Below are 12,814 nucleotides of genomic sequence, written 5' to 3'. Positions count from 1 at the left end.
AAACATCTGATTAAGAAACATATAAAAGAGAAAATCATAGACTCAATTGGAAGGGAAAAACAGGCAGAACTAAACTTAAAACATATACCAAAATATAATACTAAAATCAAAGCAGAACTATTTCCAAAAGTTCTAAAAATGCTATCAGCAAACATATCTCATTAGTATTTAAAATCCAAACCCATAACTGGTGTAATCCAGTTGCCTGTCCATTATGTATAAATCTATTCAACACCGCAAAGCACTGCAACAAACTGCACCACGCCAGGGTGAGGCAACAGGTGGGGGGGGCACAGTAGGTAGTCTCGCCTCCCCCCAACGTCTGCTGTGGGGTATGGCAGCCAGCTACACACGCCCATTCTCTGTTCACCTCAGAGTGCAAGGCACATCAAGCGATAAGCGAATCGGAAACGACGAGCTGCAGGATCATCGATTTTCAACAATTGATCAGAGTGTTGTCATGTCTGTCCACAAAACCTGTTCGGACAACAGGTACTTTTTGCTAGTTTTTTATAAAACAGATTTATACATTCACCCTTAGGAGAAGAAAGAAAGCATTTGATTCAATAACCAGGATTAGACAGCACCTGCCAGTTTGAATGGTGCAGTTCCTTGCCATTGGTTTACTGGAGGCAAATCTAGCCCAGATGCTCAATAAAAGGGCTCCTCCTGCAGCTGTTCTTCAGATCACAGTTGCAGCAAAGACCCCTAAGAAGTAGAGGAGCCTGCTGAAAACCCAGAAAGTGTCATTGGAAAATCACTAGCAGCCCTTTCTTCACTTCCAAGGTGATGCCCTGCCGCTTTGTAAATCTCAAGAAGACCTTTATAAGTGCTTTGACCCAACCAGTCCCAACCTTTACTCGAAGATCCAGCTGCTGGAGGAGCACAGAAGAGTCCCAGGACCATCCTCCGGGCTAGCCAGATGTTCTCCTGTGCTACTTCGCTGCAACATTCAATGTCCAGAGTTGAGCTTTGGAACTCTGCATATCCTGAGATACTGGAACAGGGAGCATGCCCCTGTAGTTACAGCTCTTCACCATGAAAAGGGGCCGAGCAGGACCAGTTTCATTCTTCTCGCCATGAGGGTTGTCTTCTGCATTTTGATCAAATGGCCATAGCTGTTCACTGTCTGCATCACATCTTTGCTGTCCTCTGAGGTCATCAGTGGAGAGGTGGTCCCGAAGTTTGTGTAACATGTGGATCCAGCTGTCCAGAATCTAGAATCGGGTCCATCAGAGTCACAAACTGCAAACTGCCCAGACCCAAGAACCCAACATCTGAAGTGAGCTCTGCACCCCCACCACGGGGCTTCCTCCAATTTGACCAAGGCCAGAATTTGGAAGGCCCCATGATTTCAACAACTACTACGATGATTCCTGAGTGGATCGGATTACATGGGGTTATTAAATATACCTGTTTTGGCCCCCTGTGCCTGCATAGGGTTGTATGTGTGTACTGTTCTAGCCCTATCTTGCCCTTGCCTGCCTTGAACAGTAGTGTTTTGTCCTGGTATCCTCCCCTGCATCTCACCTATGGTGGCTGAATTGGGAGAGGCTTTGAAAAAAAATTCCTCTAATTTGTATTGAACTTTGAAACACTTACAACTACTTGTTGGCTCAAGCCAACACTTGTTCTACTTCCTAAAAGAGATTCCTAGATTCCTGAAAAGACTTTCGTTGGGACCTGTGGGCACTTGGCCCCTTCTTTTATAGGTAGGCAAGGACTTTTTTTTAGGTAGGAACCTTGGTTCTAAGGTGTTGTGTGGTGTTTGCTAACTTCTTTCTTCTAATCCTATTAGTCCTTACTTACCAGGTTTTATTTTCTATATTTCACTTGCTTTACCACATTACAGCACCTTAAAAAGTATTTCTAAGTGTGTTTAAAAGTAAACCCAAAGGTGAATGTATATATTTGAATAGTGCACATTTTAGTGTGTTAATTACCTGAAGTTTTGAATTTATAACAGTTGTCTAAGGCCTAAATAAATAACTGTATTTTTGTACACTCTGCTGTAAGGAATGAATGGCATCAACAGTAAGACACAAAATAAATAAATAAGGTGACTCCACCCTATTAAAACTGGTGCTCTCAGTTAGCCCCCGACGGGGCTGCACAAGTATGTAATCTTGTAATTTTATGACTCAAAGATAATTTACTTGCAAAAACGTTTAAGTTAATCATAGGAATTGTTTTATTCATATTCCTTTATTTGTACTTAAAACAGTACTTCTGTATCATGAGGCCAAACAAAAATAATGGTAGGCTTTTAGACGTACATCTGCCAATGCATTTTGGTCATAAACCATCTTCAGGGCTGTACATATTTGATAGATTTTGTTTTCTAATTTGCCAAACATTCACTTCTGTAGCGCACATAACTTCTTCGATCATGTATAGAACACGTTGTGATCACAGCTCCTGCCAGGAAAAGGTGGAGTGTGTGAGTAAAGGTAACAGTCTGTATATGCAGTCTCAAGTGTAAGATAAGATAGATCGCTCACCTCTTTCCAGTATGCTAACGCTCCGGAGTCAGGCGCATCCGCAGTTTCACGAGTGAGCGTGACTCCGTGAGCATTTATCTGTAACCAAGGAGACAGGGGCGGGGTGACGCGCTATAGCGGGAAGGCAGGGTTGTCTCCATGGTAGCCACGAATGCTATGTGGATCAAGTTAAGGAATTGGTGAAACATGCATCGCTTAAAACAAAGCAATGGGCTCTCTTTGGATTCTATGTGCAGCAAAGGTGTAGCAGGAGCGAGAAACGAGGAACATGTCTCGTAATCGCTCCCCCTGCGACATTTACATATTCTTGCCAATTACGTGCAAGCAGAAAGCCGTAAATAATGTAATGGCTGTGCATATGTTTACACTTATAATGAAGGTCGCAGAACGAGAAGTATGCCTCGTAATCATACCCACTGCAACATTCACATATTATCACCAATTCCTATCAAACACAAAACCGTATGTGATGTAATAGTTGCACATATTTTTACATTTGTAGTGAAAGTCTAACGCTTCAACTGGAATATCTGATACATGTGGAAGGAAAAAGTCTGAATCTAGTGAGTACTGGAACAAAAACTAAAAAATACATCAAATGAAATCAATTAAATACTTATAAATAATCAAATTAGAACTTTGTCAGGTCTGAGAATATGTCAAATGGACACTCAATGTCATGTATTGATCTTGTGAAAAAATGGGTGTTATATCCCACTTAGAGAAAGCACATGTAATTAATCTCTTCATTAATCCCTTTAGGTGCCTGTGATGAGGCCAGAGGAGGCTGAGATATATCAGAGCCAATTAACTACAAACCCCATAGGCCTATGCTAAGCAGGAAGAGTACATGGATGAGGTCATAAGTGAGGGGAGGGCCATAGCTATGGGAAAGACATCTGAGAGCTCCAATGAGAGATAAAGAGATGGCCTAAGAAGGTGCTTTACTTTAATACTGGACGTTTTTGTTTTGTGGTTGTTTTTTAGCCTGCCGAGAAGGGTGAGGAGGAAAAGGCTACCTCGGAGGAGGAAATCTTATATGAATGGGCCTACTGAGACAGAGGGGCCATGAAGGTTAAGTCAAGATACGCTCCCTTTGAGCATCTTGTGAAGTTGTCATAGTTTACCATAGTATGTAGCAAAGATTCAGCGGAGAATCGTGAGGGAGGGACAGAGACTCCGTGTGGGAAGAGGGCCGCTCCATCTGCCAACGGAGCCCCGTAGTTTGGCCCGGCTCGCTGAGGGAGAAGGGGAAGAGGAGCGGTGACAAGCCCCCACCTTCGCGGAGGAGGAGTCCGCTCGCCGAAGACAGCTGAAGCGAGGAGATCAGCTGGGAGGTCGATCAGCTGGGAGGACACCGCAGAGCAGTGTGGAGGCCCCCACCTTTGCGGAGGAGGAGCTAAGGAGTCCGCCCGACGGCCTGACGAAGACCGCGAAGCCGCATTGAAACGGCCGCTGCTGCTGCGGAGGAGTCACTCAGTGCTATGACGACTGAAGCCGTATGATCAGCTGTGCGACTGTACCGGCACAGGCTGAATGAAAATAGCGAGGACAGAAGACCCAGGAAGCTAACGCTGACTCCGGAGGAGGTACAGTAATAGGGTAACACCCTATTGCAGAGCAGAGGCTCCCTCCCACGGCCGAGTAGCAGGAGAAGAGCCCGTGACATGAAATGAGGTGAGGAGAAGGCGGTTGGGACAATCGGGTACGACGTCAGGAGAGGCGGCAGAAAAGTTAAGACATTGACAATAAGAAAATCAGCGCCCTATCCATATTGTTACGAGGCCACAAGGGGGTCAAGGGAACTGTAAAGAGAAAGAAAGTTATAGAAGAGGCCACGTGAATCTGGAGGAGGTCAATCAGTATAGAAGATATGCACAGGGAGTTATAAGGGCACTACTCCTCTCATCAAAAGCTTATGGTCAAGAGAAGCAAAAAGACTGATCCAGGAAAGTAGGAGTCACCAGAGTCAAGAGTAACCTAGTTATTCGCCAATATTGTTTGTTCCCATGTTACAAGGGAAAAGGAAATAAGAAACTATTAAAACAAAGTTCAACCTCACATTTGTCTATTGTGTAGTCTAATCCCACTCGCTTTGTAACAGTGCCAAAGAGCTAAGCCTATCAATCCAGAATGTTTCACGTTGATCTAGTCTTTTCTGTAAGTTTTCATGTTTGTCTCTTCGCTGGACTGTTTCTAAAATCACAAATTTGATTTGTGCCAGATTATGTTGTTTTTCTTGCCAATGTCTGGCTACTGCTGAGTTGGCAGTCTGGTTCCTTATACAGGATCTGTGTTAGTTCCACCTCACCTTTGCTGTATGTTGCGTTTGGTCTACATAAAAGAGGCCGCACGGGCACTTGATCGCATAAATGATGCTGTGTGTGTCGCAAGTAGCATAGCTCCTTAATCTGATTTTTTCTCCAGTGTATGGATGGTTCACTGATTTACCTTTCATAATGTAACTACAGTTACTAAAATTCAAACAAGGGAATGTCCCAATACGTTCAGTGATTTTCTTTTTCTGTGGAGGTTTGGTGTTAACCAATTTATCTTTGAGGTTTTCACTGCGTTGGTAGGCAAAGGTGGGGATCTCTCTGAACAGGTGTTCAACTCTCTGGTCGCATGTCACTGTATTCCAATTCTTTTTAATTATTGCTTTAATGCGATACTTTGTCTTGAGTACTTGGAAACAAAAACCAAAGGTGGTGTAATATCTTTCTTCGTTTTGGGCTTCAACAGGTCTTCTCTACTCTGTGTCGCTGCACGTAATTCGGCTGCCACCACTTCTTCTTGTGAATAACCCAGATCAAAGAACTTTTTGCCCATCTCTTTAACCGCAGCTTGGTAGTCTGTTGGGTTACTAACTATTCTTTTGACTCGTAGCATCTGGCGGTAAGGCAAGTTCTTTATCAGACTCGGTTGGTGAAAGCTGAGTCTTTGTAGTAGGTTGTTGCGATCAGTACTTTTGCGAAATATTGTTGTCTGGTATTTGGTGTCTGTGATAATGATTTCAAAGTCTAAGAAATGTATGGTGTTACGTGAATATTCATGCGTGAACTGAATCCTTGGGTCTATGTTATTTAGGAAATTGAAAAATTCGAGAAGTTTGGATTCTGTGTTCTTCCATACCCAAAAATATCATCGATATATCTGATCCAGATGGCTAGATCTTGGTGCCACAATTGGTTAAGGAGCACATGTTCGGTCTCAAATTTATGCATGAAAGCATTCGCATATGAAGGGGCCATAGTGGCCCCATTGCTGTGCATGCAACTTGTAGGTAGTATGCATCTTTGTATCAGAAATATGAATTGTTGCCAATGAATTCCAAGAGTGCCATAATGAATTCCTTCTGTGCTGGTATGTCTCCTTCTCATAAAAGTATCCATTCTACTGCCTCCCTGCCCAAATTGTGAGGATTTGAAGTGTAGAGACTCTTGACGTCTATGGTGAAACAGATGTTATTGGTATCAAATGGTATACCTTTCAAGTATTGTAAGAAATGTGCAGAGTCTTTAATGTAGGTGCTGGTTTTTTGGATAAGAGGTTGCAAGAAGTAGACATTATATTTCCGTAGCGGTTCCAAAATGCTATTTATTCCTGCTACAATCGACCTTCCTGGTGGTTTCTGCAGGCCCTTATGCACTTTAGGAAGAGTGTAAAAGTGCGGTATCCGTGGGTGTAAGTTGGTCAAGAATTTCTTAGTGTTGTGATTGATCCACTTTAGTGCGCCTACTCTCTCTAAAAGTTTCTCTAGGTTGCATTTGATTTCCTCTGTTGGATCTGTATCAAGTAGAGCATAGATGTTAGAATCATTGAGTTGTCTAACGCATCATTCTTGTTCATAATCGCTGGTGTTGAGGAGCACGAGACGCCCTCCTTTATTGGCAGACCTTATGGTTATGGATTAATCCCCATATAAATTCTTAATCAGTTTAAGCTCGTGTGGTTTCATATTCAGTCGGGGGCCAACTGAGAGCACCAGTTTTAATAGGGTGGAGTCACCTTATTTATTTCTTTTGTGTAATTTTTGGGTCCTGATGCAATAGGACCTTTTTTGACTGGTTGCTCCAGGCCAAAGCTACCATAGAAATTTGGAACACATTAGATTTTGAGTGTTGAAATTAATAAGTTTAACAAACGACGTGGTGCCCACCATGTCACCCTGCATTTTATCAATAGTAAGACAGACACAAGTGACCGCAGTTCAAGCGTGTTTATTGAACCTTCAGAAGGGTGTGATGAACGTCTATCTAAACCTAAATCTACAGATGGGAGCAAGCTACAACCATCAAATAATAATAATAATGCAGTCCTAGTGGAGTCTTGGCAAAATAAAAGGGCCTATACTAAAAAACCAATTGCCAATCCATAGCGCTATTTTACAAACAGTGTGGGGGCAATGTTCATGAAAAGAAAGAAGTGTTCACAAAATGATATGTCACGATGTTCGGGCCGTTCGCCTAGCTTCCCCACGTTTTCAGCATGGGGCAAGGCAGTTGACTCCAGCAAAGCACACACTCCGTCTTCTGCGATACAAGGATACAGTTCTATTTCCAGCAACAGGGCCTTCTGTGCCCAATTCTCTCAACAAGTTTCTTGATTCAGAGGGCCTGATGTACAACAAATAAGATACACAGTTCTTTTTTTCTTACAAGTTTTCACTCCGATGCTTGACACTGGATCCCTTTTATTTTACGATTGTCACTGCAGATCCCCCTCTTCCAGGCTCAGATCCGTGTAATTACAAAGTTCAGAAAATGTTTGTTTTCTCAGGTGACTCACGGTTCACCCTGGATCCCCCTCAGCTGGGCTCAGATCTTTCCCCTTTTCAATTAGTCTCCCTCAGCCGGGCTCGGACCAATTGTAGTTCACCTTGCTTTATCGAAGACTTTCGAATGTGCACAGGATTTAGATCAACCCATTGCAGGACCACTTCCATACAAACTTCAGTTTTACAATACAGTTGCCATTCAGTTGGATACCTAATAGAGACCTTCAAATGAGCACCCACTTGGCACCAGACCACTGTGTATACGGTATCTCACTTGGCCTCCCAAGGTTCATTCACTCCTTTGGTTTCCAATTATATTTGTGTCGTTCATCACATGGGTTTCATACACTGTCCTCTTTAGATTTCTCCATACAATGTTGCCACTTGCAACCTTGGTTCAAACACAAGCTGGTTTGGTATCAGTCTCTCTGACTCACCGGCTGTGCTGTCTTTACTGGCGCTGCTTTGTTGTAGGAGCCAAGGACAGTACCACAGCAGCAATCTCTCCTCTCTGCCTTGGTTAGCGACGTAGGAGAGGCCTGGGTACCTTCGATTCACAGTGTAGGTTTGTTCAGCTTTAGTTCCCTGTCTTAGGCTTCTTACTTTCCAAGGTTCGTGAAGGTAACAGTCTTTAGAGGTCAAGCGTACTTCCATCCTTGCAACCCTCTCTGGTCTCACTGTCTTTCTCCATGTATTAAACTGCCATCTTGGAACTGCTGTTTTCTTCGTGTGCTTTTCTTCGCTCAGAGTGTGCTTTCGTGCTCTGCCTTTTATCCATGTGGGGAAGTGTGATGGAAGTCAGGAGTGTGTGTAATGATGGGTAATTGCATGACCTTGCCTGACCATGGTATTGGGATATGTCAGGTATACAGCTCTGGTGTTAGTCCATTGTCGCTCACGGTGAACTGTCCATGAGAAAGTGTTTGTTTTCGGGAAAGGGGGGGAGTTCCTAGGTATCCTACCTGGTAGGATGGGGAAAAGGTGTTACAGGGAAGGGGATACCACGTCTCACCATCCGGTGCCCCACTTCCACTCCCCGAAGACGCCTCATCCAGGTGATCCTCCCGCACTGGTCCACCTCCAGGACCTGGATCTAAAAGCGATGGCCATGTCCTGGCCACCTGGATGACAGATCCCCAGGGGGGCAGCAGGTGAGACACCTTCTAGATTCTCACACTGCCTAACTTGTATTATTAAAGGTGCTCAGTGAGTGCTTAATGAAACCTTAATCACTCTCACACCTTTCTAAGTCTACGCCTTGCTGTTCAGTCACACTACCCAAATAGAGTTTGGCCAGACATTAGTGTCTTTCCTTGTTCATCAGAATAGGGTACCCTCTCAGAGTCTGTCCACAGGGCTGATTCTGAAAATCCTTTTTATCAGCCATCTCACCCTCCTCTCCAACTAGTCTACAAACCCTGTTAAGGTAGATTTACAAAATCTACCCTGTCGGTGGATCTTGGAACGCCAACCCTTTATGGTGAACAGGAAAGACACTGAAGTCTAGCCAAACTCATTCATGGTAGGTTTGTAGAGCGGTAAGGCTTAGACTCAGGATGGGTGTCAGAGAGGCCTGGGGCTACAATGAGACACACACAGAACACTCTGATAATTACAGTTCAACAAAGATGTAGAAAAATATGCAATGATTTAGGAGGCCTTTAAAATACACACTAAGCAATTAACCTTCAGGCAATGCTTGTCAGCTGCAAAAGAAGTCTTCAGCAGGATGCACTTCTTCATAAGGGCTTGGCTCCAACAATGATCTGTTGAAGGGCTAGAGGAGTCCTCCTTTTTCAAGAATTCGGACTGGAGTCGCCACCAGGTCCAGCAATGGTACAGGTCTGCACCATTCAAACTGGCAGGGGATGTCCAATCCTAGATAGTCACTGGCCAAACATTCTTCCCAGCAAAAGACACTGGCCCTCATTACGACCCTGGCGGAAAGCGACTGACCGGAGCGCCACAGCGTAAATAGCGTTTCCGCCATTGTACGAAGGAGCAAAGTGCGGCCCATTCCGACCCATCGGGCACGAGCACCACGCCACGGCGGAAGTGCAAAGTCCGCGATGGCGGAAATGACCCCAAAACGGCCCACACCGCCGCCGTACGGCGCCCTAGGTGCAATACCGCCACCCCTCTTAGCGGTCACCGCAGTGTGCGCCTACCGGAAAGTACGGTGCCCGGAAATATACGGAAACGGAAGTTAAAACATGGGCCCGGAACGGGAAACATCCCGGCGTACACCTATAAAAACACTAAAACCACACAACCACTAAAATCACTACCCTGAAACACACCCCAACCCGTCAACCACCCTAGCGAAACCAAGAAAAATGGGAAAAGTAGCGAAGAAAGCGTGCGACCGCAAGCAGCAGGTCCACTTCTCCCGTGAGGAACTCACCGTGCTAACAGAGACCCTCCAGGAGAATGCTGCCGTCGTCTTCTCCACGCAAATGACCAGGACGGCACTTGCAAACAAGAAGGCCATATGGGCTCTGGTGGCACAGCGGGTAAGTGCGGTGGGGACCGCACCCCGCACCCCACAGCAATGCCGCAAGCGATGGGACGACCTGCGGATACGCGTCCGCAGCATACTCTCTGCCAACCGCAACATTGCCACAGCCACCGGGGGAGGTCCTGAATCACCCATCAAGTTGACCCCCTGGGAAGAAATCTGTGCCTCCACCATCGGAATGGAGAGCATAGAGGGAGTCGGAGGGATGGAGAAAGGAGTGCAGACATCCGAAGATTCAGGTAGGTGGGCCAGATAAAACAATGCCAAATCCACACAGTCCATCCATGTGAAGTACCATGCGTCCACATAGTGCAACAGAAACACATGTCCAGGAGAACGTCCACACACATCGGCCTGAAAGCGCACGTCAAAACCCACAATAAATACATAAATAATTAAAAACCCCTAATACACGCACTACACGTGCAGCAGGCACACCCTAACTGCAGGCTGCCAAACAACTGCACCCTCACTCCACACACAAATCAAAGCACCTCCAAGACCCCGACCCAAATCACCCTCAGGTACCACCCCAATGCATGTGATACAATGCCATTCCAATTCCCACTGACCCATCAATAACCCTCGCCCTCCTTTACTCCACCACAGGGTCCGATCCAAACGACGAGCTACAGGACACCCCTACCAGCACACCTGCAAAGAGGGCCAAGACCAACGGCCAGAGACCCTCCACCTCAGCTGCACGCATCAAGACACGGCAGCAGCACAAATCAGGTGGCAGCACAGAGGAGGGAACATCAACAGGCACCCCAGCAGCCAGCATGCCCACAACACCACCACCACAGGTCCCCCCAATGGATGCCACAGAAGGCACTGCCTCTGGTGGCAGCAGCACCATAGGTGACACCCCATTGATGGCAGCATGCTCGGACACAGAAAACGGGGATGCCGAAGTCAGATCCATCCATGACCTGTCCCAATCCCCCTGTCTGTCCCATCCCGTACAACATGAGGATACCACGCAGGGGCACCCACAAGACGACGACTGGCCATCCCCCACAAGCCCTGTGGCAAGGCAACATGAGGACAACAGCCCCTCTGTGACACCCCCGCAAATGGCCATGGCCCAGCAGAGGCAACAGTCCCTCGACCAGTTGATCGAACAACAGCAGCAACTGGCCACACTCCTCAAGGACCATGCCGATGAATGTGGGGGCACTAAGGCAGACATAGAAACATCAACTGAGACACTTAGGGCAGAAATGGAGAGAGGTACAGAGACGCTAAGGGCACAAATTGAGAGAAGCACCGAGAGCCTGAGGGGGGAACTGCATGCGACGTCCAAAGACGTATGTGCCGAACTTGCCGCAGTGCGCCGTGTGCTCACTGAGCTCTCGCAAACCCTTAGGGACATGCATGGACGTGAGCAGGCAGACACATCATCCGTTGCAAGTTCCGTCCAGGGCAGCCCCCAACGTAGATCTGGAAGGAACCTGCGCTCCACAGGCAGGGGTGCCCCTGATACCCGCAGAGGGGGCATGCAATAGCGACAGCCCACTGACAATGAGCATCTTTGGACACTGGTGTTCGGGGGGGAGGTAGGAGGGTGGAGGGGGTGTGTTGGGCTCACTTGGGTGGCGGGTCGATAGGGTGTTCAACATGATATCACATATGCCATAAAAAGTGCACGATCAACCAATGAGAAGTGTGGACATTGATCTTTGTGTACTAGGCCATCATAGGCGTACAGTCCATATTGTGCATGTCCCAGACACACGCAGTGCCACGAGTCCCGTGTCCATGTATCAGCCACCAGGCGTGAGTGCTAGAAGCATACATCAATGAGATGCTGACGAATGTCACGGGCCTCCGGTGCCTCGCAGACTCCATGAGGTGCTGCCACATCCCCACCCTCATCATGACCATCATCAGGTGCTTGCAGTTCAGCGTCAGGGGGCATGGGCACATTTCTACGTACGCACATGTTGTGGAGCATGACACATGCCATCACCATCTTTGCAACCTTCTCATGGCGGTACAGGAGTGCCCCGCCAGACCTGCTGAGGCAGCGGAAACGGGTCTTCAGTAGGCCGAATGCCTGTTCAATGACTACACGGGTACGTGAGTGGGCATGGTTGTAGTCCTCCTCATGCTGGTCCCGTGGGTTCCGGACTGGTGTGAGGAGCCATCTCTTCAGTGGATATCCAGCATCACCTGTATGTGGACGAGAAACGTATGATGTGGAATGCCATTGATACGTACGCACACACCCCCCCCCCTTCCTGGCAGGTCATTGCCAATTCACATACCCCACATCATCATGCATGTAATGAGACTCACCGAGTAGCCAGGATCTGTTCCCTGCGTGTCGCTCCATGTAGCGTGGTATTGTAGAGTTCCTCAAGACCATAGAATCATGGGTTGATCCAGGGAATCGGGCACAACAATGTGTAATGATCCTGTTGGAGTCACACACCATCTGTACATTCAGGGAATGAAATTGTTTTCGGTTGCGGTACTGGGCCTCCATGGCATGTGGGACGACCAATTCAACATGGGTGCAGTCGATGGCACCAATGCAACCCGGTATGCCGGCAAGTGCATGGAATCCCACTTTTGTGTTGGTTATTTCCTGCTCCGAGCGTGGTAGAGAGATGTAGTCATCTGCGTGCTTCAGGAGGGCATCGAGCACTTGCAATAGTGTCCGTGAGAACAGTGGCTGAGAAATGCCATGCAACTGTCCGACTGTGTGCTGGTAGGTGCCTGTGGCCAGGAAGTGGAGTACAGACACCACCTTCAGTAGGGGTGGGATGGCGGTTGGGCTATCTATCATGCTGACAAGGTCAGCCTGTGTCATGTCCACAATGGCGGCTATGGTGTCCCGGTCCAGACGGTAGAGGGTGTGGATCTGCTCATCAGTGAGGTTGAACGGATGTGCTCGGAGGCGTGGAATTGCGGGCTGCCTGCGTGGTGGTAGTGGCTGTGCTGGTGGGCCTTGCTGGCCCTGCCTTAGCCTCCTCCTCCTCCTGCGTCTCCTCCGTGCGGCTGGTTGTAGTT

General features: G+C 47.2%; 1 protein-coding gene across 2 annotated transcripts in view; it reads right to left on the bottom strand.

The window, feature by feature from the left end:
• Positions 1-12,814, bottom strand: part of HMCN1 (hemicentin 1) — a 1,785,366-nt gene that overhangs the window by 948,550 nt on the left and 824,002 nt on the right. The gene's annotated exons all lie outside the window — the stretch shown is intronic.

Source organism: Ambystoma mexicanum, chromosome 1q, assembly GCF_040938575.1.
Source record: "Ambystoma mexicanum isolate Mex_15411 chromosome 1q, UKY_AmexF1_1, whole genome shotgun sequence".
In the NCBI taxonomy this organism is placed as follows: Eukaryota; Metazoa; Chordata; class Amphibia; order Caudata; family Ambystomatidae; genus Ambystoma; species Ambystoma mexicanum.
This window is presented reverse-complemented; position numbering and strand designations above follow the sequence as displayed.